This window comes from Stegostoma tigrinum, chromosome 1 (genome assembly GCF_030684315.1).
Source record: "Stegostoma tigrinum isolate sSteTig4 chromosome 1, sSteTig4.hap1, whole genome shotgun sequence".
Lineage (NCBI taxonomy): Eukaryota > Metazoa > Chordata > Chondrichthyes > Orectolobiformes > Stegostomatidae > Stegostoma > Stegostoma tigrinum.
Genome location: NC_081354.1, coordinates 108,790,576 through 108,816,610, shown reverse-complemented (window position 1 = coordinate 108,816,610; position 26,035 = coordinate 108,790,576). Strand labels below are relative to the sequence as shown.

The 26,035-nt window shown below is 46.5% G+C and overlaps 1 protein-coding gene across 2 annotated transcripts in view; it reads left to right on the top strand.

The window, feature by feature from the left end:
- The first annotated feature begins 8,567 nt into the window (after positions 1-8,567).
- clocka (clock circadian regulator a) overlaps positions 8,568-26,035 on the top strand; it is a 140,372-nt gene continuing 122,904 nt past the window's right edge. Inside the window, exon 1 of one of the 2 annotated variants that reach the window (XR_007248000.1) lies at positions 8,568-8,757. The gene's annotated coding sequence lies outside the window, so the exon portion shown is untranslated. Of the gene's footprint in view, positions 8,758-9,042; positions 9,507-26,035 lie in introns of those variants that run through there. The other variant, XM_048535276.2, reaches the window with a different exon arrangement.

Genomic DNA, 26,035 nt, shown 5'->3' with positions numbered 1-26,035 from the left:
TGTGCTCCTGAGATGCTTCTTGGCCTGCTGTGTTCATCCAGCCTCACATTTTATTATCTTGGAATTCTCCAGCATCTGCAGTTCCCATTATCTCTCAACTCCCCCACCCCTTTTGTTTACCTTTCAGTCCTGTCTAAAACTGCAATATCCTGGAATGTTAAGCTGCCTGTCCTGTCCCTCCTTTAAGCATGTCTCTGTAGTGCCAATAACAACATAATTCCATGCAGTAATCCATGCTCTTCGTGCATCTGACTTACCTGCATTTACTTCTTGCATTGAAGTTAATGCATTCCAGTCCTCCAGTCCCTCTGAGCTCCATGGCTTCCCTGTGCCTGGTCTTACTCTGTGCTATGCAAATCTCAGTCACACTTTTGTCCCTAGTTCCTACACTTACTGGCCTAGCGTTCTGGTTCCCACCCCACTGCCACCAGTTCCTCACTAGTTCAAACCCTCCTGAACAGCTCTTGCAAACTCGTCCCTCCTGTACAGGTCCCACCCTCCCTAGGAAACATCCTAAAATATATCTAAAGCCCTTCCTCCTACACCTGCTTTGTAGCCACATGTTCAACTGCACTCTCTCTCCGTTCCTAGGTCACTAGCCCATGGCACAGGTAGTAATCCTGAGATTGCTATCCGGTAGTCCTGTGTTTTAGCTTCCTACCTAACCCCCTGAATTGTCTTTGCAGGACCTCTTCCTTCTTCCTACCTATGTCATTTGTGTCGATGTGGACAATGACTTCTGGCTCTATCCCCTCCTGCTTCAGGATGTCCTATACCCACACCAAGACATCAAAAGCCCTGGCAACAGGGAGGCAATACACCATCCTAGAGTCTCATTCATGGCCACAGAAACACCTATCTGTGCCCCTGACTATTGAGTCACCTCCTACTAACATTCACCCAGACTTTGCCACACTCTGCTCTACAGCAGAACCAGTTGTGGTGTCACTGGCTTGGCTACTGCTAGTACTATCTCCTGACAGGCAACCACTCCCTGACAGTATCCATAACCGTATACCTGTTTGAAAGGGGAACAGCCACAGGAGACTCCTGAACTATCTGCCTGCCTCTCCTGGTAGTCACCCAACTATCTGCCTGGACCTGTGGTGTGACCACCTCCCTAAAGCAAGAATCTTTCACACTGTATGCCCCCTGTATGTACTGCAGTGTGTCCTGCTGCTTCTCCAACCGAATCACGGGGTCTGTGAGGAGCTGCAGCTGGTCATACTTCCTGCAGATGTAGTTGTCAGGGACACTAGACTGCTCCCTGATTTCCCACATCCGACAGGAGGAGCATACCACTGCCCTAACTGCCATCTCTGTGCTTTTACACTTAAAAAAATAAGAATCTTACCTTGCCTCAACATGATGCAGTGCTTTTCTTTTTGGTTAGAGAAGGTGGAAAAGGAGGGGGTGGAAACATTAACCTAGTGTTCCGGTTTAACCACTCCTTGACACCAGTTCCTCTGAGATATTCAGACTGGTCACAGTGACTGCAGTGCCATCTCCCGGAATTCCTCTCTATGACGTCTCTGCTGCCTTCTGATTGGATGCTGTTCCTGACTTTGGTCAGTGAGGGTGTCCTTTCGCTATACTCTCCTCAGTCCTTCACGGAAGGAAACTGCCATCCTTCCCTAATCTGGCCTACATGTGACTCCAGAACCACAACAACATGGTTGGCTCTTAGCTACCTAATTAAGGATGGGCAATAAATGCTGCCTAGCCAGCTAAGTACTCATCCAGTAAATGAATAAAAGAATCTCTTTGATTATTACTGGTTTTCATAACTTCACTGTTGTTGGATCTCAGAGATTGCTTGGTAAAGGCGCCCAATTAAAAATCATAGTAATACACAGGAAACTAACACTGTGGTATCTCAGTGGGCAGCTTTTTTCAAGATCAGCAGCAAGTGCTAGCCTTGATTGTTAATCACAGAATCTAGGCCAGCATTGACACCAAGCACGGTACAACCCAGATTCGATTTCCTGATGTGACAAACATTTGAAACATTATTAATTCTTACCTTTTTCTATTTAAAACATTTGTAACCCCTGGTTTTCACTTTAGAAATGTCTAGATTTCTCACATTAAAAAGTCAGTAAATTTCTAATCAGCTGACAATAATTTCCACGATATATTTTATCAAGGTTTTTGGTGTGATCAATGTTTGTAATATATTATTATTGCGACAACTTGGATGCTAAAAAACAGATAAATAGATTTATCATTTTAGGTCTGTGAGTGGCTTTTTTAAAAAGAATGATCAGAAAAGTTATTTGGAATAGCAAACTAAAGACAGCGTTCTCAAGAAATTGTGTGACTTCAGCTAAAGTTAACATTTTGGGTCGAGTGATTTTTCTTCTCAACATGAATAAGAAGTTCTGAAGAAGGTCACCAGACCCAAAACATTACCTTTGCTTTCTCTTCACAGTTGCTGCCAGGCATGCTGAATTTTTACAACAAGTTCTGATTTTGTTTCTGATTTGCAACATTTGTAGTGTTTTTCATTGCTAGTTAATGTTGAAGACAGAAAGAGGAGACCTGGTGCCAGAAGCAGTAGGCATGGCAATGACGTCGAACTCTGCTTCCATCATCTTTGCCTCTGTGCCTATTTCTCAGTGCCTAGTCCTCTTCCCATCCCACAGGCCCCTTCACCCAACTCCAACATGCTCCCTCCACCTAGACCCTTCCTTCTGGCCTTTTATTTCCACTCAATCTATTCATTCAGAAATGTCAATGTGACATAGGTTGGATTGGGGTTGGAGGTTCAGGCAAATTGAGGCAACCAATCTCCCTCCGAACTGATTATAGAACTGAACTTAGATCCAACCCTGACTTTGTTACTAAACCGGTGATGGCTGCTGTAGTCTGGCATATTGACTTCAACACCAGCTCTCAGACACCTCCCCCTATCTTCTCCTGGACCATGGCCCCACCATGGCACAGCAGGCCATTGTATCCACCACGGTCACCGACCTCATTTCCTCCTCACTGCCTCCAGGCTGATAGCCCCCAGCCCTGCACAACTCACTTCTACCCCTTCCGAAAATCCACAAACAGGACTGCCTAGGCAGATCCATTGTTTCAGCCTGCTCTTGCCCTATTGATTGATCGATTAATTTGATTGTCACATGTACCAAAAAACAGTGAACAGCTTTGTTTATGAGCAGTACAGGCAGATCATAGCAAACGAAGGATGTACAGATCAAAATTACTTAAGAGGCATACAGATTAAATTGCAATTACATTATTTGACCCTGGAGTCCATTCAACATTCTGATAATGGCCACTAGAAGCTGTTCAGGCTTGTGCATGTGTTTAGGCCTCTGTATCTTCAGCCTGACAGAAGAGGGGGTAGGTGGTCATATCAGGGTGTAATGTGTCTTTGATGATGTTGGCTGGCTTTCCGCAGCAGCGAGCTATGTAAATAGAGTCCATGGATTCAAGGTTGGCTTCCAAGATGGATTTGCTGTGCACACAACTTCCTGTAGTTTTTTACTGTCCTGGGCAGAGCAGTTGCCATACCAGGCTGTTATGTACCCATACAGCATGTTTTCAATAGTGTAGCTGTAGAAGTTGGTGAGGGATGTTATGGATATATCAAATTTCCTGAGGAAGTAGAGGTATTGCTGTGCCTTCTTGACCGTCGCATCTATGTGAGAAGTCCATTGAGAAATGTCGATGTGTCCAAGTCATCGGTTGTTGTCACTCTGAGGAACTTGATGCTCTTTGCCCTCTCAGCCTCAGTTCTGTTGATGTAGATGGCAATGTGTTCTCCTCCCTTCTTTCTGAAGTTGATCAGTTCTTTAGTTTTCCCGACATTGACAGACAGATTGTTTCCATTGCACCATGTCACCAAGCCCTCTTTCTCCCTTTTGTTTTTTGACCCATTGTTAGATATCCATCCCACAAAGGTGATGTCATCAGTAAACTTGTAGATAGCGTTCATTCAGAATTTGGCAACACAGTTGTAGGTGTACAGCGAGTACAGTAGGGGGCTGAGGACACATCCTTGGGGGGCTCCAGTGTTGAGTAGTATTGTGGAGGAGGTGCAGTTACCTATCTTCACTGATTGCAGCCTAAGGATCAGAAAGCTGAGGATCCAATTGCAGAGGCTGGAGCCGAGAAGGTCAAACAGTTTTGAGATCAGTCTGGAGGGGATAATAGTGCTGAAGGCGGACCTATAGTCAACAAGCAGGTGTCTGATGCAGGCGTCTTTGTTGTCCAGATGTTCCAGGGATGAATGCAGGGCTAGGGATATGGCATTCTCTGTGGATCTGTTATGTTGGTAGGCAAACTATATGGGATCATGATGTGGGGAATGACCAGCCTCTCATGCTTATTGAAGTCAGAGCTGCTGGGCAGTATTCATTAAGGCACACTGCATGTGTTTTTTATGGGTACAGGGATGACGGTGGTCTTCTTGAAGCAGGTGGGGACTCCGGCTTGTAGGAGGGAGAGGTTGAAGATGTTGGTGAATATCTGCGCCAGTTAGTCTGCACAGGATCTCAGTGATTACCATCTGGGCGAATCACTTTCCTTGGGTTGACTCCCAGGAAGACTGATCTGACTTCTAAAGTAGTGACAGAGGGAACAGGTGTATCCGAGGCTGTCAGGGCAGGCATTGCTATGCCGGTAAAATTCTGCTGAAACCAAACATAGAAAGCATTGCGTGTGTCAATGAGGGATACGTCATTGTCTGTTATCTTTTACACTGTTTCAGTTTGTATCCTGTAATGTTGTTTAGGCTTTGCCCTTCCCAACTACGCCCTACAAATTGACAGGTTCTCCATTTACTGCACGGACCGCATGGTGTCCTCCGGCAAGATGGAGGTCAGTGGGGTATCCATCCTGATCAACACTTCCTGGTGCTCGGATGTAGTGACCCTGGCAAGCCAATGCTCCCTGCATGTAGAATACCTTACAGTAAAATGCCGTCCCTACTACCTACTATGTGAAGAATGTCATAGATGGCAGGAGTTTTTTTGGTAGGTCTGGGCATCTAACTTGGTCCGGTACTGCTTTCAGGCCTCCCTGATGGCTCTGCAGAGTTCAAGTTTGGAATTGGATTTTCTGTTTTGATCCAGGCCACCTGACTTGAATGCTGCAACTTTCCCCCCCACAGTGGTCGAGCCGCAACTTTCCCCCCACAGTGGTTGATAATGCCCTTAACCACATCTCCCGCATTTCCCGCAACACATCCTGCACACCCCGCCCCCGCCACAACCGCCCTAAGAGGATCCCCCTTGTTCTCACACACCACCCCACCAACCTCCGGATACAATGCATCATCCTCCGACACTTCCGCCATCTACAATCCGACCCCACCACCCAAGACATTTTTCCATCGCCACCCTTGTCTGCTTTCCGGAGAGACCACTCTCTCCGTGACTCCCTTGTTCACTCCACACTGCCCTCCAACCCCACCACACCCAGCACCTTCCCCTGCAACCGCAGGAAACGCTACACTTGCCCTCACACCTCCTCCCTCACCCCTATCCCAGGCCCCAAGATGACTTTCCATATTAAGTAGAGGTTCACCTGCACATCTGCCAATATGGTATACTGTATCCATTGTACCGGGTGTGGCTTTCTTTGGGGAAACCAAGCAGAGGCTTGGGGACCGCTTTGCAGAACACCTCCACTCGGTTCGCAATAAACAACTGCACCTCCCAGTCGCGAACCATTTCAATTCCCCCTCCCATTCTTCAGATGACATGTCCATCATGGCCCGAAGGTTGCAGGAACAGCAATTCATATCCTGCTTGGGAACCCTGTAGCCCAATGGAATCAATGTGGACTTCACCAGCTTCAAAATCTCCCCTTCCCCCACTGCATCCCAAAACCAGCCCAGTTCGTCCCCTCCCCCCACAGCACCACACAACCAGCCCAGCTCTTCCCCTCCACCCACTGCATCCCAAAACCAGCCCAGCCTGTCTCTGCCTCCCTAACCTGTTCTTCCTCTCACCCATCCCTTCCTCCCACCCCAAGGGGCACCTCCATTTCCTACCTACTAACCTCATCCCACCTCATTGACCTGTCCATCTTCCCTGGACTGACCTATCCCCTCCCTACCTATACTCTCCTCTCCACCTATCTTCTTTTCTCTCCATCTTCGGTCCGCCTCCCCCTCTCTCCCTATTTATTCCAGAACCCTCACCCCACCCCCCTCTCTGATGAAGGGTCTAGGCCCGAAACGTCAGCTCTTGTGCTCCTGAGATGCTGCTTGGCCTGCTGTGGTCATCCAGCTTCACACTTTATTATCCTGAATGCTGCATGTCTGGTTTTTGATAGGGAGTGGATTTCCTGGTTCATCCAAGGTTTACAGTTCTGAAACACTTGGATTGACTTCTTTGATGCTAATGAAGTCTATGATTGGTAGTGGCATACTTGTCTAGGTTTTCCGTTGAACACTTGAAAATACTCCAGTTCACGAGTCCAAGCAGTCCCGGAGACGGTCTTCCGCTGCCTCAGGCCAACTCTGTACTTCACTTCATGAAGGATTCTCCCATTTCAGCTTATGCCTGCAAGCTGGGAGGAGGAATACGGCATTGTGGTTGGATTTTTTGAACTGTAGGTGGGGGATTGAGCAGTAGGTGTCTTTGATGGTTGTGCAGCAGTGGTCCAGAATATTTGGTCCTCTGGTGTGGCAGGAGATGTGTTAGATTTTGGCATTGCCTGCTTGAGGTTGGTTTAATTGAAGTCGCCACCCATCATTCCTCTGGGAATTTTGTCTCCAGAGTGTTTGTGGCAGTGTAAATCCTCTATCCATGCTAATACATTACCCTGTGATGCCATGCACCTTTATCTTATGCAGCAGCATTTTGTGCATGGACTTGTTTTTGAAATGTGTTTGCTTGATCTCATACACTGGCTTACAAGGTGACCACTTGTAGCAGAAACAGAGTGTCCACTCCATTGGTTCTTGATCCTTTCACCAAAGGGAAAAGTTTCTCCTCATCTGCTTTGTCGAAATGTCTCAGGATTTTGAATACCTCTATCAAACTCCTCAAAGCATTCACTGCTCCAAAACTGGCAATTTCCTCAATATATATGAAACTGAAAAATCTTACTCTTGGGACCATTCTTGCACATCTTTTCTGTACTCTCTTCAACACTTTCACATTCTTCTTGAAGTTTGGTGCTAATGCTTCAGTTGTGGGTGCAGCAATGTTTTATTCAGCTTAACAAAACACCTTCATTTTTGTACTAGGAAAAGGGCCCAGATGTATATTTTATTAATGGTTCTCTCAACCTTAAATGACGCGCGCAAATTTACATTCAGATCCTTCTGCTCCTGGCCTTTCTTTAGAATTGTACCCGATATTGTCAATTGTCTTTCTGCATTCTTCCAACTGGAATGAATCACTTCACCCTTCTCTTCATTAAATTTCATCTGTCACTTGTCTCATTCCACAATCTTGTTTATATCATTTTGAAGTTCTACACTACCCCTCCTTCACAATTCATATTAAATCCAAGTTTTACATCATCCATTACCTGCTCCCTCCATCTCTCCTACCACGTTCAGTGGTCTGTGCAGGTCTCGATAAGGTCTCCCTGCTCTTGCATCCCCTTTGCCTTGAATCGAACTTAATGTTGTCTCCCAATCTTCTCCCAATGGAGGCCTCACCTGCCACCTAACTTGTCAATGGTCCTTTCGGAGTTCCACACTGTTTGCAATTTCTCAAAAGTTTAATGCCATCTGCAGACTTTGAGCTTGCACCCTGCACACTGAGATCCAGATCGTTGACATGTAGCAGTGGAGACAATGGTGACAATTAGGCCATAAGACACAGGAGTGGAAGTGAGGCCATTTGGCCCATCAAGTCGACTCCGCCATTTAAATCATGGCTGATGGGCATTTCAACACCACTGCCCTGCACTCTCCCCGTAGCCCTTGATTCCTTTTGAGATCAAGAATTTGTCGATCTCTGCCTTGAAGGCATCCAACGTCCCGGCGTCCACTGCACTCTGCGGCAATGAATTCCATAAGCCCACCTCTCTCTGGCTGAAGAAATGTCATCTCATTTCAGTTTTAAATTTACCCCCTTTAATTTTAAGGCTGTGCCCACGGGTCCTAGTCTCCCCGCCTAACGGAAACAACTTCCTAGTGTCCACCCCTTCTAAACCATACATTATCTTGTAAGTTTCTATTAGATCTCCCCTCAACCTTCAAAACTCTCATGAGTACAATCCCAGGATCCTTAGCCGTTCATCATACGTTAAATCTACCATTCCAGGGATCATCCGTGTGAATCTCCGATGGACACGCTCCAGGGCATCATACGCTAAACCTACCATTCCAGGGATCATCCGTGTGAATCTTCGCTGTACACGCTCCAGGGCTAGTATGTCCTTACTGAGGTGTGGGGCCCAAAATTGGACACTATATTCTAAATGGGGCCTAACTAGAGCTTTATTAAGCCTCAGAAGCACATCGCTGCTTTTATATTCCAACCCTCTTGAGATAAACGACAATTGGGTCAGTGGGACTGTCTTGTGCAACAGTGGCTCCTCCTCTCCCACACGATCACAACAAATGGAGAGAATTGGGTCAGTGGGACTCTCCCAGTGAACCCGGCGCACGGGGCCTGCGCGAGGAGATAAACATTGAGCTCGAGCGGCGTTGGCAGTTATTGCAGAGAGGAAGGTATTCACGGCTGATGGATAACCTGGTAAATTAAATCATGTAAATTATTACGGACGCTTAAATCTCAGTTTCAGATATCTTCCTGCAATCAGAGAGAAAATCAGGTAATTTCCCGCGGCGGTATTACATCGTTACGTAAGTGTTGGATGAAAATTATTTTCCTCTATACAAAAAGTAGTACGCAGTAGGCTTTTAGTTTAAAAAATATTTTAAAAACTGCGTTTTACAAATTGTAGTTCACTTCTGCTTTAGTGGGCATCAATACTTATGATTTTATTTCGAGGATAGCACGCTCTTGTATCTATGTTTTTTAAAAAAACAAGAAGCGGTGTAATTTAGTGCAGCCCCGCAGACACGGTGTTGAGTGGCTGCCTGTCACCGTCGGCGACGCTGCAGAGTCGCGGGCTCGGATTGAACGTCTGATTCCTAACCAAATAAAAATCGAAAGGACTGCGGATGTTGGAAATCGGAGACAAGCGGCGGGGGAAGGGCAATAACAAAAAAAATCCGAAACTGCCGGAGAATTAGCAGGTCTGGCGGTATTCTGAGGAGTGAAATCAGAGCAGAACTGGAGTGCTCTCCACCTATCCTATTCGCCTCCCCCTTTATTTCAGAGCCCCCCCCCCCCCCACCCGTTTTCTGAGGAAGGGCCCAGACACGAAAAGTCAGCTTTCCTGCTCCTGTGCTGCTTGGCCTGCTGTGTTCATCCAGCTCTACACCTTGTTATCTCTGATTCCCTACGGAGCCAGGGCAACCGGCTTCATTCATTCGAGTGAGGAAGAGAAGAGGAGGGATGGAGACGGAGGGTATAGACTGAATCTGTTGGTGGGGAGGAGAGAGAAATGAAGTAAAGGTGACTGAACGGCGTGTGGAATCCTTTCATTCAACTGTGAGGATTTTATTTCAGTGTCTGGTCCTCTGGTACTTGCCTGATGTCGGGCTCTCCGCCGACTGCCTATTTGTGTGTCCTGTTGTTGAAGCGCCACACAGCGCATGTGTATTCTGATTTTTGTTGGGGTAGGTGTTTGACTATTGTTTTTCGGTCTTCTATTCGCTGCTTATGAAATGGACATTTTTTTCGTAGCAGTAGTATTAATTTTTTTAAAAGAACATTCAGATGTCTAAAGGTTTCGTGACCGACTTAGCAATAAATTACATGCATCCATCCATACAAAACAACAAATGTATTTTTTCAGTTTTGTACCATTGATTTTTAAGCTTCCCCAGCTGCAAAGAGCTTAATGACACTGATATAACAAAAGCATTGTCAAATGTTTTGCACTGATTTTTTTTAAGAGGACAGTCACTCAAGGATGGGGACAGCATTTATTGCTGCCGTATTCTTTAAGCAGTGATGGTTTGACCGGCATTCAAGAGCCTTCGTAGTCCACGCAGTCACCCCATCCCAGGCCCCAAGGTGACTTTCCATGTTAAGCCGATGTGCAGGCGAACATCTGCCAATGTGGTATATTGTATCCGTTGTACACGGTGTGGCTACCTCTACATTGGGGAAACCAAGTGGAGGCTTGGGGACCGCTTTGCAGAACACCTCTGCTCGGTTCGCAACAAACAACTGCACCTCCCAGTCGCAAACCATTTTAACTCCCCCCTCCCATTCCTTAGACGACATGTCCATCCTGCAGTGCCACAGCGATGCCACCCGAAGGTTGCAGGAGCAGCAACTCATATTCCGCTTGGGAACCCTGCAGCCCAATGGTATCAATGTGGACTTCACCAGCTTCAAAATCTCTCCTTCCCCCACTGCATCCCAAAACCAGCCCAGCTCGTCCCCTCCCCCCACTGCATTCCAAAACCAGCCCGGCTTGTCCCTGCCTCCCTAACCTGTTCTTTCTCCCACCTATCCCTTCCTCCCACCTCAAGCCACACCTCCATTTCCTACCTACTAACCTCATCCCGCCTCCTTGACCTATCCGTCCTCCCTGGACTGACTTATCCCTTCCCTACCTCTTCACCTGTACTCTCCTCTCCACCTATCTTCTTTTCTCTCCCGTCTTCGGTCCACCTCTTCACCCCCCCCCCCCCCCGGTCCCTATTTATTTCAGAACCCTCTCTCCATCTCCCCCCTATTTATTTCAGAACCCTCTCCCCATGCCCCCCCCCACCCCGGCCTAGGCCCGAAACGTCAGCTTTTGTGCTCCTGAGATGCTGCTTGGCCTGCTGTGTTCATCCAGCTTCACACTTTGTTGTCTTGGATTCTCCAGCATCTGCAGTTCCCATTATCTCTGAAAGACATTCACAGTGCTGTTAGGAAGGGTGTAAAGTTCTAGGTTTGGATTGTTTGGAGGGCAATATGCAGAGTAGTGTTCCATCATATCTGTTGCCCTTGTCTCTGGTTTGAAAGGTGCTGTCAAAGGGGTTTGCTAGTTGTTACAGCACATTTTACATAAAATGGACCTAAACTGAGTACACACTTATACGCTCAGAGATAATGGGAACTGCAGATGCTGGAGATTCCAAGATAATAAAATGTGAGGCTGGACGAACACAGCAGGCCAAGCAGCATCTCAGGAGCACAAAAGCTGACGTTTCGGGCCTAGACCCTTCATCAGAGAGGGGGATGGGGGGAGGGAACTGGAATAAATAGGGAGAGAGGGGGAGGCGGACCGAAGATGGAGAGTAAAGAAGATAGGTGGAGAGAGTGTAGGTGGGGAGGTAGGGAGGGGATAGGTCAGTCCAGGGAAGACGGACAGGTCAAGGAGGTGGGATGAGGTTAGTAGGTAGCGGGGGGTGCGGCTTGGGGTGGGAGGAAGGGATGGGTGAGAGGAAGAACCGGTTAGGGAGGCAGAGACAGGTTGGACTGGTTTTGGGATGCAGTGGTTGGGGGGGAAGAGCTGGGCTGGTTGTGTGGTGCAGTGGGGGGAGGGGACGAACTGGGCTGGTTGAGGGATGCAGTAGGGGAAGGGGAGATTTTGAAACTGGTGAAGTCCACATTGATACCATATGGCTGCAGGGTTCCCAGGCGGAATATGAGTTGCTGTTCCTGCAACCTTCGGGTGGCATCATTGTGGCAGTGCAGGAGGCCCATGATGGACATGTCATCAAGAGAATGGGAGGGGGAGTGGAAATGGTTTGCGACTGGGAGGTGCAGTTGTTTTTTGCTTGGACATGGACATCAGTTACAAGCTGGTTGAAATGGACATCAGTTACAAGCTGGTTGCCTGAGATTAGCTTGTAACTGATGTCCATTTCAAGCCCACCGACTCCCACAGCTACCTAGAATACACCTCCTCCCACCCACCCTCCTGCAAAAATTCCATCCCCTATTCCCAATTCCTCCGCCTCCGCCGCATCTGCTCCCACGACAAGACATTCCACTCCCGCACATCCCAGATGTCCAAGTTCTTAAAGGACCGCAACTTTCCCCCCACGGTGATCGAGAACGCCCTTGACCGCGTCTCCCGCATTTCCCGCGACACATCCCTCACACCCCGCCCCCGCCACAACCGCCCCAAGAGGATCCCCCTCGTTCTCACACACCACCCTACCAACCTCCGGATACAACGCATTATCCTCCGACACTTCCGCCATTTACAATCCGACCCCACCACCCAAGACATTTTTCCATCCCCTCCCCTGTCTGCTTTCCGGAGAGACCACTCTCTCCGTGACTCCCTTGTTCGCTCCACACTGCCCTCCAACCCCACCACACCCGGCACCTTCCCCTGCAACCGCAGGAAATGCTACACTTGTCCCCACGCCTCCTCCCTCACCCCCATCCCAGGCCCCAAGATGACATTCCACATCAAGCAGAGGTTCACCTGCACATCTGCCAATGTGGTATACTGCATCCACTGTACCCGGTGCGGCCTCCTCTACATTGGGGAAACCAAGTGGAGGCTTGGGGACCGCTTTGCAGAACACCTCCGCTCAGTTCGCAAAAAACAACTGCACCTCCCAGTCGCAAACCATTTCCACTCCCCCTCCCATTCTCTTGATGACATGTCCATCATGGGCCTCCTGCACTGCCAGAATGATGCCACCCGAAGGTTGCAGGAACAGCAACTCATATTCCGCCTGGGAACCCTGCAGCCATATGGTATCAATGTGGACTTCACCAGTTTCAAAATCTCCCCTTCCCCTACTGCATCCCTCAACCAGCCCAGTTCGTCCCCTCCCCCCACTGCACCACACAACCAGCCCAGCTCTTCCCCCCCCCACCCACTGCATCCCAAAACCAGTCCAACCTGTCTCTGCCTCCCTAACCGGTTCTTCCTCTCACCCATCCCTTCCTCCCACCCCAAGCCGCACCCCCTGCTACCTACTAACCTCATCCCACCTCCTTGACCTGTCCGTCTTCCCTGGACTGACCTATCCCCTCCCTACCTCCCCACCTACACTCTCTCCACCTATCTTCTTTACTCTCCATCTTCGGTCCGCCTCCCCCTCTCTCCCTATTTATTCCAGTTCCCTCCCCCATCCCCCTCTCTGATGAAGGGTCTAGGCCCGAAACGTCAGCTTTTGTGCTCCTGAGATGCTGCTTGGCCTGCTGTGTTCGTCCAGCCTCACATTTTATTAACACACTTATACGCTGTTCACTAGCTGATCATAAAAACCAGTTGAACTGAGGATGCTGTAAATCAGGAACAAAAACAGAAGTTGCTGGGAAAAACTCAGCAGGTCTGGCAGCGTGGTTAAAGTGGTAAGCGCAGAGGTGACAGAAAAGTTGTTCAACGTTCAAGTGTGAGTGGTATTCATTGAAGTTAGGATGGATGGTGACAAAAGTGAGCCCTTTACTGAGGACTGACCATTCGTCCTCAGTATGGGGGAGGTTTGGGGTGATGGTGAATACTTGGCATGGCTGGGTGCTATTGGCTTCTCTGGAGCTGCTGGCTGGAGGCAGTATGCAGAGCGACGTTGGCATCTATCTCCTACTGTCTCCTCCCCTCTCTTCCTCAACTTCTGAAGTAGACCAGGTGAAAGTGAGAACAAGGTGGAAATTGAAATAGAAATTGGTGAGCTTTTCCAATTCTGAACGAGAAAGGAATGCGGCAACAATGGTATCAATATCTTGGAGAAAGAGTTGTGGGTGGGGCCTGGAATAGGACTGAAACAAGGAATGTTCCACATACCACATGAAGAATCAGGTGTAACTGGGGTCTGTGTGGGTACCCATGGTTACTCCTTTGACCTGAAGAAAATGAAAGGAGTTAAATGAGGAGTTATTGAATGTGAGAATGTGGATGGACTTGTAAGGGGATTTCATGTCTGTGGTAAAGAGGAGGCAGCTGGAGCCTGCAGACTGGAAATTTTGAAACTGGCATAAAGTGTAGAGGAATCACGGATGTATGAGGGTGGGGACTGGACCTAGGGAGAGAATACCTAGACAAGGTAGGAAGAGATGAGTTCTGTGGGGCAGCACAGGCTGAAACAGTAGGTCTGCCCAGACAGTCCTGTTTGTGGATTTTTGGAAGGAGGTAAAAATGAATTGTGTGGGGCTGGGTGACTATCAGCTTGGAGGCGGTGAAGGGGGATGCATCACCAGATGAAATGAGGTTAGTAACTGTGGTTCGTGCAGTGGCATGATGTGTCATGATGGGGCTGTGGTCCGGGGAAGATAGAAAGAGATGTCTGAGAGCTGGCTCTGAGATAATAAAGTGTGAAGCTGGATGAACACAGCAGGCCAAGCAGCATCTCGGGAGCACAAAAGCTGACGTTTTGGGCCTAGACCCTTCATTAGAGGGGGGATGAGGAGAGGGTTCTGGAATAAGTAGGGAGAGAGGGGGAGGCGGACCGAAGATGGAAGGTGATGTGACTATGGTACCTGGTTTGCTTCAGGACGTGGGTCAGCAGTTTCAAGGCTGAAGAGATTACAAGAGAGTTGCAGAACCCGCTCCCCACCCCCCTCTCTGATGAAGGGTCTAGGCCCGAAATGTCAGCTTTTGTGCTCCTGAGACGCTGCTTGGCCTGCTGTGTTCATCCAGCTTCACACTTTATCTGAGACATGGCACTGAGCCTATGCAATGTAGAATCAGTATGACGGATTACAACAGCGCCACCCTTATTGCCAGGCTTAATAACAAAGTCCGGGTTAGATCCAAGCACACTGAGTGAAGTCAGTTTGGAGGGGATAGATTGGATCTGATGAGGGGTGTAGACAAATTGAGGCAACCGATATCATGTTTACAGAGCTCAATGAAAAAATCGAGTGCAGGTAAAAAGCCAGAGGGAGGAGTTCAGGTGGAGGGAAAGTCTTGGAACTTGGCAGAGGGATCTGTGATGCAGGGAGAGGACTCTTGTCCAAAGAAATGGATGCAGAGACGAAGACGGCGGAAGAAGAGTTCGATGTCATGTTGTGCCCGAAACTACTTAGGGTGGGCACACAGAGGAACAAAGGTGAGACCTTTTTTGAGTACAGAACTTTGAGCATTTAGAGAGTGGAAGGTTAGATGGGATGGTGAATACCTGTCATGTGGTGAGGTTGGGGGAGGGGCTGGACTCGGGGGCGGCGGGGGGGAAGAGTAAGGTCCCAGAAGGCCATGGGTATCTCTAAGTTGTTGCATCTTGTGGGCCTTGATTCCTGAAAGAGAGAGAAAAAGCTTCTTGTTAGCATGGCGACTGAGCTGGAGGATTAAGTGGAACTGTGGAGTGGTGCAACACTGAGCCAACTTGTAGTGATGCTGTTGCAGAGAAATTTTGAAAGTTTGCATGTATTGCCACATGGATTCAGTATGAATCTCTGAACATATGTGACGGAGATGTAAGAACTGAGAGAATGGGATAGAGTCTTTACAGGAAGCAGGGTGCTTCTCCATTGCATTTGTTCAGATGAGGCCAACTTCGACAATGAAGCTATCAAAATGTCCACCTTTTTCCTCATCCAGGAATTCCCCAGTGCCATTGTTGACAAGGCCCTCAACTGGGTCTGACCCATCTCCTGTATTTTAGTCATTACCCTGTCGCTTCCCTCCCACCACAATGATCGGGTTCCCCTTGTTCTTACCTACCATCCCACCAGCATCCACATTCAGAAGATCATCAGGAACCATTTCCGCCACCTTTGGTGAGATGCCACCACCAGTCACACATTCCCCACTCCTCTCTTGTGCACCTTCCGCAGTGACTATTCCCTCCAGGACACCCATGCCCACTCTTCGTTCACCCCCAACACCCCTCACAACCCCACGGCACTTTCTATTGCAACTCGTGAAGGTATAACACCTGCTCGTTTACTTCCTCCCTTCCTAGTATCCAAGAGCCCAAACACACTTTCTAGGTAAAACAACACTTCATCTGTCTCAGGTTTGCTGCCATGTTCCAGTGAAGCTCCAGCAGAAGCTGGAAGAACAACACCTCATTTTCTGCTTGGGGACCCTCTAGACTCAATATTCAGTTCAGTAATTTTAGCTTGAGGGGCACCACATGCGTGAAGGCAGTTGCACAGCCTCACTCGGCGCATTGTGAATGGTGGGACTTGGCCTACAGCAAGACCTCAAGACAAAGTCAACCCTCTGTCAAATGGTTACAATTTTTTTCAGAATCTGGGCTGACAGGTGGTTGTTTGTGATAATGGGAACTGCAGATGCTGGCGAATCCAAGATAATAAAGTGTGGAGCTGGGTGAACACAGCAGGCCAAGCAGCATCTCAGCAGCACAAAAGCTCATGTTTCGGGCCTAGACCCTTCATCAGAGAGGGGGATGGGGAGAGGGAACTGGAATAAATAGGGAGAGAGGGAGAGGCGGACTGAAGATGGAGAGAAAAGAAGATACATGGAGAGGAGAGTATAGTTGGGGAGGTAGGGAGTGGATAGGTCAGTCCAGGGAAGATGGACAGGCCAAGGAGGCAGGATGAGATGGTAGGTAGACATGCTTTTGTGCTCCTGAGATGCTGCTTGGCCTGCTGTGTTCATCCAGCTTCACACTTTATTATCTTGGATTCTCCAGCGTCTGCAGTTCCCATTATCTCTGAAACACCTTTAACAAAATTCATTCTGGATTCCAACCCTTAAGTTTGCAATGGACTGCAGCTGGACTGAGAACCCATACTGGGGAACTCTTGCTGATTTAAAGGTAGAACTGTGGTTCTGGCCTCCTGAAGGCAGCTCGTTGAATTACCATTGAGTTAGTTCAGGCTCAGGCTCAAGCTTGATGGAGTGAAATTGGTTTGGGGAAAAGTCACCTAGATTGACTCAACATTTCTAAGAAAATGGCTGCCTAGGTAACGTCCTAATCAAATATCCAGCGTTTTTCAGGAATATGTAAGGCTTATCAAAGAAGCCAAGACCACCTTGCATGTCGACCAGGAAGCAATTCCACGATTCTGCAAGGCTCATCCAATGCCTTTGCTTTATGGGCAAATTAAAGACAGAAATCAGAAGGTAGGAAAGCGAAGGAATCCTCACATCAGTCCAGTTTGTAGAACGGGCAGCACCAGTTGTATTGATCGTGAAGCCCGATGGGTTGGTGGGCAAATTGCTTATCGCCGCTCGATTAAATATCCAAGCCCTCATGTAGAAGGCTTGTACACAAAGCTGGAAGGGGGGTGCTGTTCTTCATGAAGCTGGACACGAGCCATGTGTACTTGCAGTTAGATGGGGATTCCCAGCAGTATGTTACAATGAATACCCTAAAAGATTTGTACCAGAATAAGGGACTGCCATTTGGGGTGTCAACTGTCTGTGCAATTTGTCTAAATGATGTGCTAAGAACAGGGAAGATCAATACAGAGCACTTGGAGAACTTGGATGTAGTCCTCAGATATTTCCCCAAGGCAACTGTGTGCCTTAAAGGGGGAAAAAAAACATGTTTGAGGCACCCAAGTGACCTACTCGGGCTACGGTGATTGGAACATAAAGTGAGGGTAATCAAAAGTGAAATGAGAGGGTGCTGAGACATCGCTTGTTTGCATTCTGGGAGTGGATTTCGCAGTTTGTGCAGGGCATTGTGGATGAACCTAGTGTTAAGGAATGGTCAGCCCCAAGTATTACTGTAATGCTTACATCCCTTCTACCTCCTCTAACCAGAAACAAAGGAAGAGGCAAGTTTCAGAGGAGAGGAGAGGAGATGGGGCATGGTGAGAGTAATGTTGACAGTGAGAGTTCGAGCAGGTAAAGGAGTGTGAGCCCAAACAGCTTTTGGAAACCATTGGTGAATAGCAGTTTTGAGAAATTGTTATTGGAGTGGAGAGCACCAGCAGCTTCAAATTAGTATTAAAAGTATTTGGCATTGTAAAGATTGTAAGTTTAAATGGATAAGACTTGGCAGGAGAATTGCAAATAGTGATCAGCAATCCTTGCTCGATGTGGGAAGCTGGGCATATTTTCAGTTCCTGTGATCTGCATGTGTGCAAGAAATGTCTCCGCTGAAGCTCCTGGAAGCCCAACCTTTGGAGCTGGAACAGCATCTGGAAACGTTGTGGAGCATTTGCGAGGCAGAGAGTATCATGCATAACATGCATATAGAGATGGTAACACCGCAGACTCGGACTCCACAAGTAGGAAGAGAATGGGTGACCATCAGGTAGAGCAGGAGGGCTAAACAGCAGTGCCAGGAATCTCCTACTGTTATTCACTTGCAAAACAGATATACTGTTTAGGATACTATTGAAGGGAATAGCCTCTTAGGGGTTCGTAGCAGCAACCAAATTCATGGCATTATGATTGACTCTACTGCAGGTAGAGGGCGAAATGGGTATTGAAATGCTACAGTTATAGGGGATTCAATTGTAAGGGGAATAGATAGATGTTTCTGTGGTCACAAATTAGATGGGTGTGTTGCCTCCCTGGTGCTAGGGTCCTGCTGAGGGAGCGGTAGAAACCGAGGCGCACGTGACTAAGAATAAGAATTGGCAGGCAAACACTGCTGAAAAGAGCAGGAGACTTGGACTGAAATGCATGTATTTCGATGTGAGAAGTATAATACGCAAGGTAGCTTTGAACTATATTGTTATTGTGATTATGAAGACTTGGCCGGAAGAGGGACAGGCTGGCAGCTGATTGTCCCAGGATTTAAATGTTACAGGTGGGATAGAAGTTGATATAAAAGGGATGGCTTGTTGCATTACTGGTAAAGAATAATCTCCCAGCTGTACTGAGGGTGGATAAATTGGAGGATTGGTGCAGCGAGGAAATGTGGGTTGAACTCGAGAATAAGAAAGGTGAAATTACATCGCTGGAGGTGTGCTACAGGCCTCCCACGAGCTGGGAGATGGAGGAAGGAGTATGTAAACAGATTTTGGAAAGATGTGGGTGATTTTAACTTCCTCTATTTCGACTGGGATTCGCTTCATGCTTGGGGCTTGGATGGGGCAGAATTTGTAAGGACCATTCAGGAGGGTTTCTTGGCACAGTATGTAAACAGCCCAACCAGGGAAGGGATAATACTGGTGATAATGGGAACTGCAGATGCTGGAGAATCCAAGATAATAAAATGTGAGGCTGGATGAACACAGCAGGCCCAGCAGCAACTCAGGAGCACAAAAGCTGACGTTTCGGGCCTAGACCCATCTGATGAAGGGTTGAGGCCCGAAATGTCAGCTTTTGTGCTCCTGAGATGCTGCTGGGCCTGCTGTGTTCATCCAGCCTCACATTTTATTATCAGGGGTTATACTGGACCTGGTTTTTGGAAAATGTGTCCAGCCAGGTGAGAGAATTCTCAGTGGGGGAGCATTTTGGGAGTAGTGGCCGTAATATCATGAGTTTTAAGAAACTCATGGATAGGGATAACAGCAGTCCTTAGGTAAAGATGTGAAACTGGGGGAAGGTGAACTGTCAAATTATTAGGCAGGAACTGAAGAATTTTGATAGGAGGTGGCTATTGAGCAAATCCCCATCGAACGTGTATTGCAGAGCGGCATATTTCTGCAAGGTTAGGTATGGTAATGTATGTGAACCTTGGATGACTAGGGATGTTGTGACCTTTAGTCAAAAAAAAGGGATGCATATATATGGTCTAGCAGGGTGGCAACTGTCAAAGCCCTTGAAGTATATAAGGAAAGTGGGAAAGAACTTTAAACAAGGCATTAGAAGGGCTAAAAGGAGTCATGAGAAGTCATTAGCAAGAAGGATGCAGGAGAATCCTGAATTTTGTTACACAAAAACCTAGAGAGAGCCAGGGAAAGGGTTGACCCTCTTAAGGACAAGGTAGGGAATCTTTGTGTGGAACCAGGGGAGGTAGTTGAGATTCTAAATGCATACTTTGTGTCAGTATTCACCAAAGCGGAGGAGTTGATGGAGGATAATCTCAGAAGGAATTGTTGAATTTCCAAGCCAGGTTCCTATTAAAAAGGAAGAGTTGTGCATCTTAAAAGGTAGTAGGGTAGATATGTCCCTTCGTCCTGATGGGATCTATACCTGAAGATTGAGGGAGGCAAGAGAACAAATTGCTGGAGTGTTGACAGGCATCTTTTGTATCTGCTTTGGCTACAGGTGAGGTCTCAGAGGACTGGAGAATAGCTAACGTTGTCCCATTATTTAAGAAGGGTAGCAGGGATAATTTAGGAAATTACAGGCCTGTGAGTCTTGTATCAGTGGTAGGGAAATGATTGGAAAAGAATCATAGGGACAAGATCTATATGCATTTAGAAGAAAGTGGACTTACTAATGAAGGACAGCATGGTTTTGTGCTGGGGAAGTTGTACCTCACTAATTTGATCGGGTTTTTTGAATAGGTGGTGAAGGTAATTGAGGGAAAAATGGTTGATGTTGTCTACATGAACTTCCGTTAAGCCTTTGACAAGGTCCTTCATGGCAGACTGGAACAAAAGGAGAAGTCACATGGTATCATGGGTGTACTGGCAAGATGGAGACAGAACTGGCTTAATCATAGGAGACAGTGTAGTGGTGGAAGGATGCTTTTCAGATTGAAAGATTGAGACTAGTAGTGTTCCACAGGGATCAGTGCTGGGACCCTCTGCTGTTTGTGGATAAATGATTTGCAGCTGGTCTGATTTAGTTATTTTTGTGGATAGTGGGAAGTATTGTCAGAGGATACAGCAGGATAGATCAATTGGAGGCATGGGCAGAAAGGTGGTAGATGGAGTTTAATCCGGACAAATGCATTTTGGAAGGTCAAGTACAGATGGGTAGAATGAACGAATTGTGTAACCCTTACGAGAATTGATATGCAGTGTAATCTGGGTTTTGCAGGTGTGCAAATCACTAAAGGTGGCAGCACAGGTAGGTAAGGTAGTAAAAAGACCTATGGCATGCTTGCCTTCATTGGAAGGAACTTTTTGAGTATAAGGATAGGCAGCTTTGTATAACTTCAGTAAGGCCACACTTGGAATATTGAGTACAGTCCTGGTCGTCACACTACCAGAAGGATATGAATCCTTTGGAGTGGGTACAGAAAATGTTTACCAGGCTGTTGCTGAAATGGGGGATTTTAGCTGTGAAAAAGGATTGTATAGACTGGGTTTGTTTTCTCAGGAGGTTGAGGGGTAACTTGATAGTGGTTTGTAAGATTGTGTGACTGGCATGGATAGAGTGGAACATGTGACACTTTTTTTCCCAGGGTGGCAGGATCGGTTACTAGGGGACACAGGTTTAAGGTGTGCGGTGGCGGGGGTGGCGGTGCGCGAGTGGCAAAGTTTAAACAATGTGTGCGAGGCAAGTTTTTCGCACAGTGATGAATGCTTGGAGCGTGCTGCCAGAGGAGGTGGTGGAAGCAGATACAGTAGCAGCATTCAAGAAGCATCCGGACGAAAATGTGAATAGGAAGGGAATAGAGGGCCACAAATCCTGTAAGTGAAGACAGTGTAAGTAAGAAAGGGCAAAATGTGTCAATGCAGGCTTGGAGGGCTGAAGGTCCTGTTTTGTTCTGTGCAGTATTGTTCTTTGTAAAGCTGACCTGGGTCCCGTTTCTGTACCGGAGCTTAGGTCTTTCATTGGGTTGATGAATTAATACAGAAAGTTTACACGTAACCTGTCCCCTGTCCTCTGTCCTCACATCTTTGCATCAACCCTTTAAAAAAAGGGCCAGCCTTAGAAATGGTCGGGTAACCTAACAATTGTTTTCAGAGAAGTGAAGAAATAGCTATCGTCCTGTAAGGTGTGGGCTCCCTCTGATCCCAAGCAAGATCAGGCATTGATATGCAATGTCTCCCTGTATGGCACTGGCGTAATATTAGGTCTGAGGTAGCCCAATGGAGAGGAATAGTGTGTACATCCAGGACTTTGGCTAACGCAGAGTGTAAATATGCCCAGGTGGAAAAAGAAGGTTTGACAGTCATATTTGGATTCAGGAAGTTTCACTAATACCTTTTTACAGATGTAAATTTATCATAATGGGCCACAAACCCCTGTCCAATCTACTGAAAAAACACATGGCAGCACTGCTCATTGCGTCAGATCGAGTTCAGAGGTGTGTTCCAATATTAAAGTGCTCATGATTACAAGTTGGAACATTGTTGGCAGATAAGCCACTGGTGGTGCTGTCATTGGAAGGGCCTGTAATGTTTTTAAATTTACTGGGCAAACTTCTAATCACAGCTGATTAATATTAGACTTTGGACACAAAGACCCAATGCAGGTAAAGCTGAAACAGCTCATGGTGATGGGAGAAACCAAAGGGCCATCACAATCAGATTTTCAGACTCTGACACCAAATTACAGTGGAGGATGGCATATTGTTTTGGGAGGCAAGAGTGATTGTCACGAACAAAGGTGGCTGCCAGATACTGGCTAAACAGGGTCATCCAGAGATTTCAAAAACGAAGATGTTGTCAAGAAGTTATGTCTAGTGGCCGGGTTTGAATGCAGATAAAGCTGCCTTGGTGGGCTAGTGCTCAGAGCGCTAACAGAGACAAAAATTACTGGCAGCAGCTCCCCCATATTGGTGGGAAACCAACGGACTTGGTTACACATCGACTATACTGGTTCTTTCTTGAGCTTTCTGTTCTTAGTCATTGTGGACACTCACCGACAGTGGCTGGTCGTGCATAAGAGTTCATTCGTCAAACACTGGGATGATGATAGAAAACCTGTATGTATCTTTTGCAATATGCAGGCCCCTGGAAGTGTTGGTCACAAATAATGGGCCATCTTGCCCCAGTAGGGGATTTGAGTATTTCCTAAAGTCGAATGGTAGCTAACATATATGGGACAGCTCCATGCCATCCATCATCCAGTTGCCTGACAGAACAAGCTGTCTAATTTTTGAAGACTGGCTTAAAGAAACAGCCTCACTAGATAACAAACTGTCCTGGTTCCTATTTGATAGTAGGATCACCCCTCGTGCAATCAGGGATGCCTCCAGCAGAGTTGTTTATGAGGAGAAGACTCCACACCAGGTTGAACCTGATCTTACCAGACCTGGGGAGGTGTGTGAAACAGCATTATGAACCCTGTTAAGCATGAGAGACAGTTTGGAATAGAAATTTATTGATGTGTACTTTTACGTGAAAACCACAGTGAAATGTGTTCTTGTCACCCCATCATGAGACCTTCACTTCAGGGGATAAAGTTTAGTGTAGGACCATGGGAATGGCCCTGCATGGTCAACAAGGTCCTGTCCAGTGACATGCACAGTTCATATAGGTGCTGTTAATCTGGTCCAACCAAGGATTGGTTTTTAATTGTGAATATCTGCGTTTTCAACATGTTTAGGACTGGCTTCGGAAGAAACCTGACCGGAGTCAAACGCAATAATACTTTCTGTTCTAGTCTGGTGAAAGGTGAATTGGACCACCTGCATGATGGTTGATGTTTGACTGCTGTCTAGGCAATTGGGGATGGCCAATAAATAATAGTCTAGGTGCAATGCCCACATCATGTGAACGAATTGAAAAATGTATTGGGCATTGCAGAGAAAGCACAGTTACCTTGTTATAAGTGTTTACCTTGTGAATCTTTCAGACATGGAGCATTTCCAGGAACTGGCAAAAGACTCCCATTTTGTAGGAGCAGTTAAAGTTTGATATAGACTATTAATCCAGATTTGAAAAGCTGCAAAGTGATGGTGCTGGAATGAGACGTGTTTTGAGATTCTTCCAACAGTGTTCTATATTCAGATAGTTTGACATTTTCCTAATTTCGCGAGCAAAAAATTGTTTGATTTAAACATTGCTAAAAGAAGACAAGATTTTGGAGCTTTTTGTTTTATACTCGGAACAAGGATGCTAGAAACAGATTTGAAAATGACCTGTCATTTTATACAGCATGAGAACAGGATGCTGATTTGTTCGGTCTGTTTTATGCAGGCAAAAGGAATTTCTACATACTTTGCGCCTTTTTTAAACAAAAATGTGAGGTAGTTGAGATGGTCCTCCATGATAACAGCCTTAATGAACACAATCTAATTTCCTTGTCTGAAAGTTAAGGTGGACAGTTAATTGTTTCTGATGAATGATCATACCAATGATAGCACAACCAATCAACACCACCTTTTTATGCTGAATAAAATTTTGTCCTTTTTTCTTGTGTTCTGCTCCGAATGAATGCAAGATGAAAAGTTTGAACTTGTCTCCTTTTGCCAATGTTTATTTTCAGCTCTGCTAAGAAATTGTTTTTGTTTTGTTTTAAAGAAAAATTTTCAACTATGTATACCTATGTTTTAGTTAATGACCGCCTATTAGATTTAATTCTGGGAACTGATTTGTTCAGTAGCATTATCAGCCTGGAGCATTTGATCTCTTTGCAGTCATTTGCATTGATTTTAAACTCATTGATCAGTTGTGTTGTTCTCCAAATGAAGCAAATGTAGTTAGGAAAGAAGCTCACTGTCTCCACATTTTGGAGCAAATGTGGTATTAGTGAGGCAGGGTCAGTGTGGAAAGGAGGAATGCTAGAAGGGTAGGGCATTGTCCATCCAAGGATAGAATAGTGGACACAGCAGCATGTCTGTCCTGTCCTGGGTCCTTGAGGCTGAATGCATGTCATCATGCAACAGACAGAGTTTGATCTCTATGGAGTGGATGGTGATGTTATTGGATTTCTACCTGGTGTTCTAAATGGTGATACTGTGTAGCAAAGGGTATAGTTGCAGTCAGGTGGAGGAGTTTGAAGTGGTTAGGTGAGGTCTCGCTTAAGTATTGTACTGTTCCATAGAGGTTGACGTGAAAAGTAAAGGTGCAGGTCAGCCTGAAAATGAGTGATCAGGATTAGTTGGGGCACTGAAATGTGGATCGTAAGTGGCTTGAGGAAGAGTAGGAAAATCAACATCATAAATGATGGGATCAGTCGAAAAGTAGGAGTTAAATGCTAATGGGTTAGAAATCAAAAAGTGGTGTCAGGTGAAGGATCATGTGTGCTGTGATGACATTTTGTGGATTACAAGGGACAGGTTGAAAATCAGTCAGTACAGCGAAGGGAACCATCTTTTCAGAACAAACAACTAATTCCAGAATCCGCAGCTTTGTGTTATGACGAGGCCCCATAAAGGCAAGATGCTACAATACCATAGGATGATTGACACCTTTTACTGTTCAAGATATGGACTAGCATTTTCTGATGGCTTTGTTCACACCTCAAACATGGCAGGAAAAGCGACAACTACAAACCTTAGGGAGCCAAGCTGGAGGAAGTAAGCCTCCAGAACAAGAACCTCAGTTTTCCAGCTAGAAGCTTGTGATAGACATGATGTCTGCCACTCGAGTGTATAGGAGATCAGTGGTGATGTAATCTGAAAAAGTCTGGGAATTTGAGAGTTTTCTTTGGATGCAGAGAGGTGAGGGGAATGCATCAGCAAGTTTGCTATTGGGATGGTGCAGTAGATTGCATACACCCTTCTATCAGAGCTCCCTGGGATCAGTCTGCTGTCTTCCTCAAGAGCAAAACATTCCACTGTCTTAATGTGTAGCTGATGTGGGATTATACCAATTGAATACTCAAATTTGTGCATAATATCCAGACAGCATTCATGATTCATACATCTGGATCGGTCAATTAATGTTCTCAGTGCCCCTCAATGGTTACAGGGTTATCTGCTGCTTTGACTGTATGCCCTCATTCAACAAAGTGTGAATGCTTTTGAAGAAAAGGAGACGGAGAATCATGACATCTCCCCTGAACAGGAAGGAAAATGTAACACCATGACATGAGCCAGGAGGTTTGTTAGGAAGAGGAAAAAGCCCAAGCAATGCTCAAGTGAGGCAAATGTGCTAATTTATTTTTTGACTAGACTCCAGGCTGAATGATCAGTGAATACCTTTTTTTTCTTGAAAGACTGCTGCTTCCTATTTGAGACAAACATGATTAACTTAATTTAAGTTACACTTTGCTCTCATTCATTAAAGCATCCTGTTCTATTTGCACTATGGCAAGGGATCACACTATCAACAATGTCACACTATAGAGAAACGTAGCCTCTAGGCTAATTGTGGCCCACGGTACCTACATGGCATTATCCGCTCATGGATGGGAGCAGATTGTGGGCTTAACCTTGAACAAGCCCATATGTATGCTACCTTGAAAGCAACATACTACC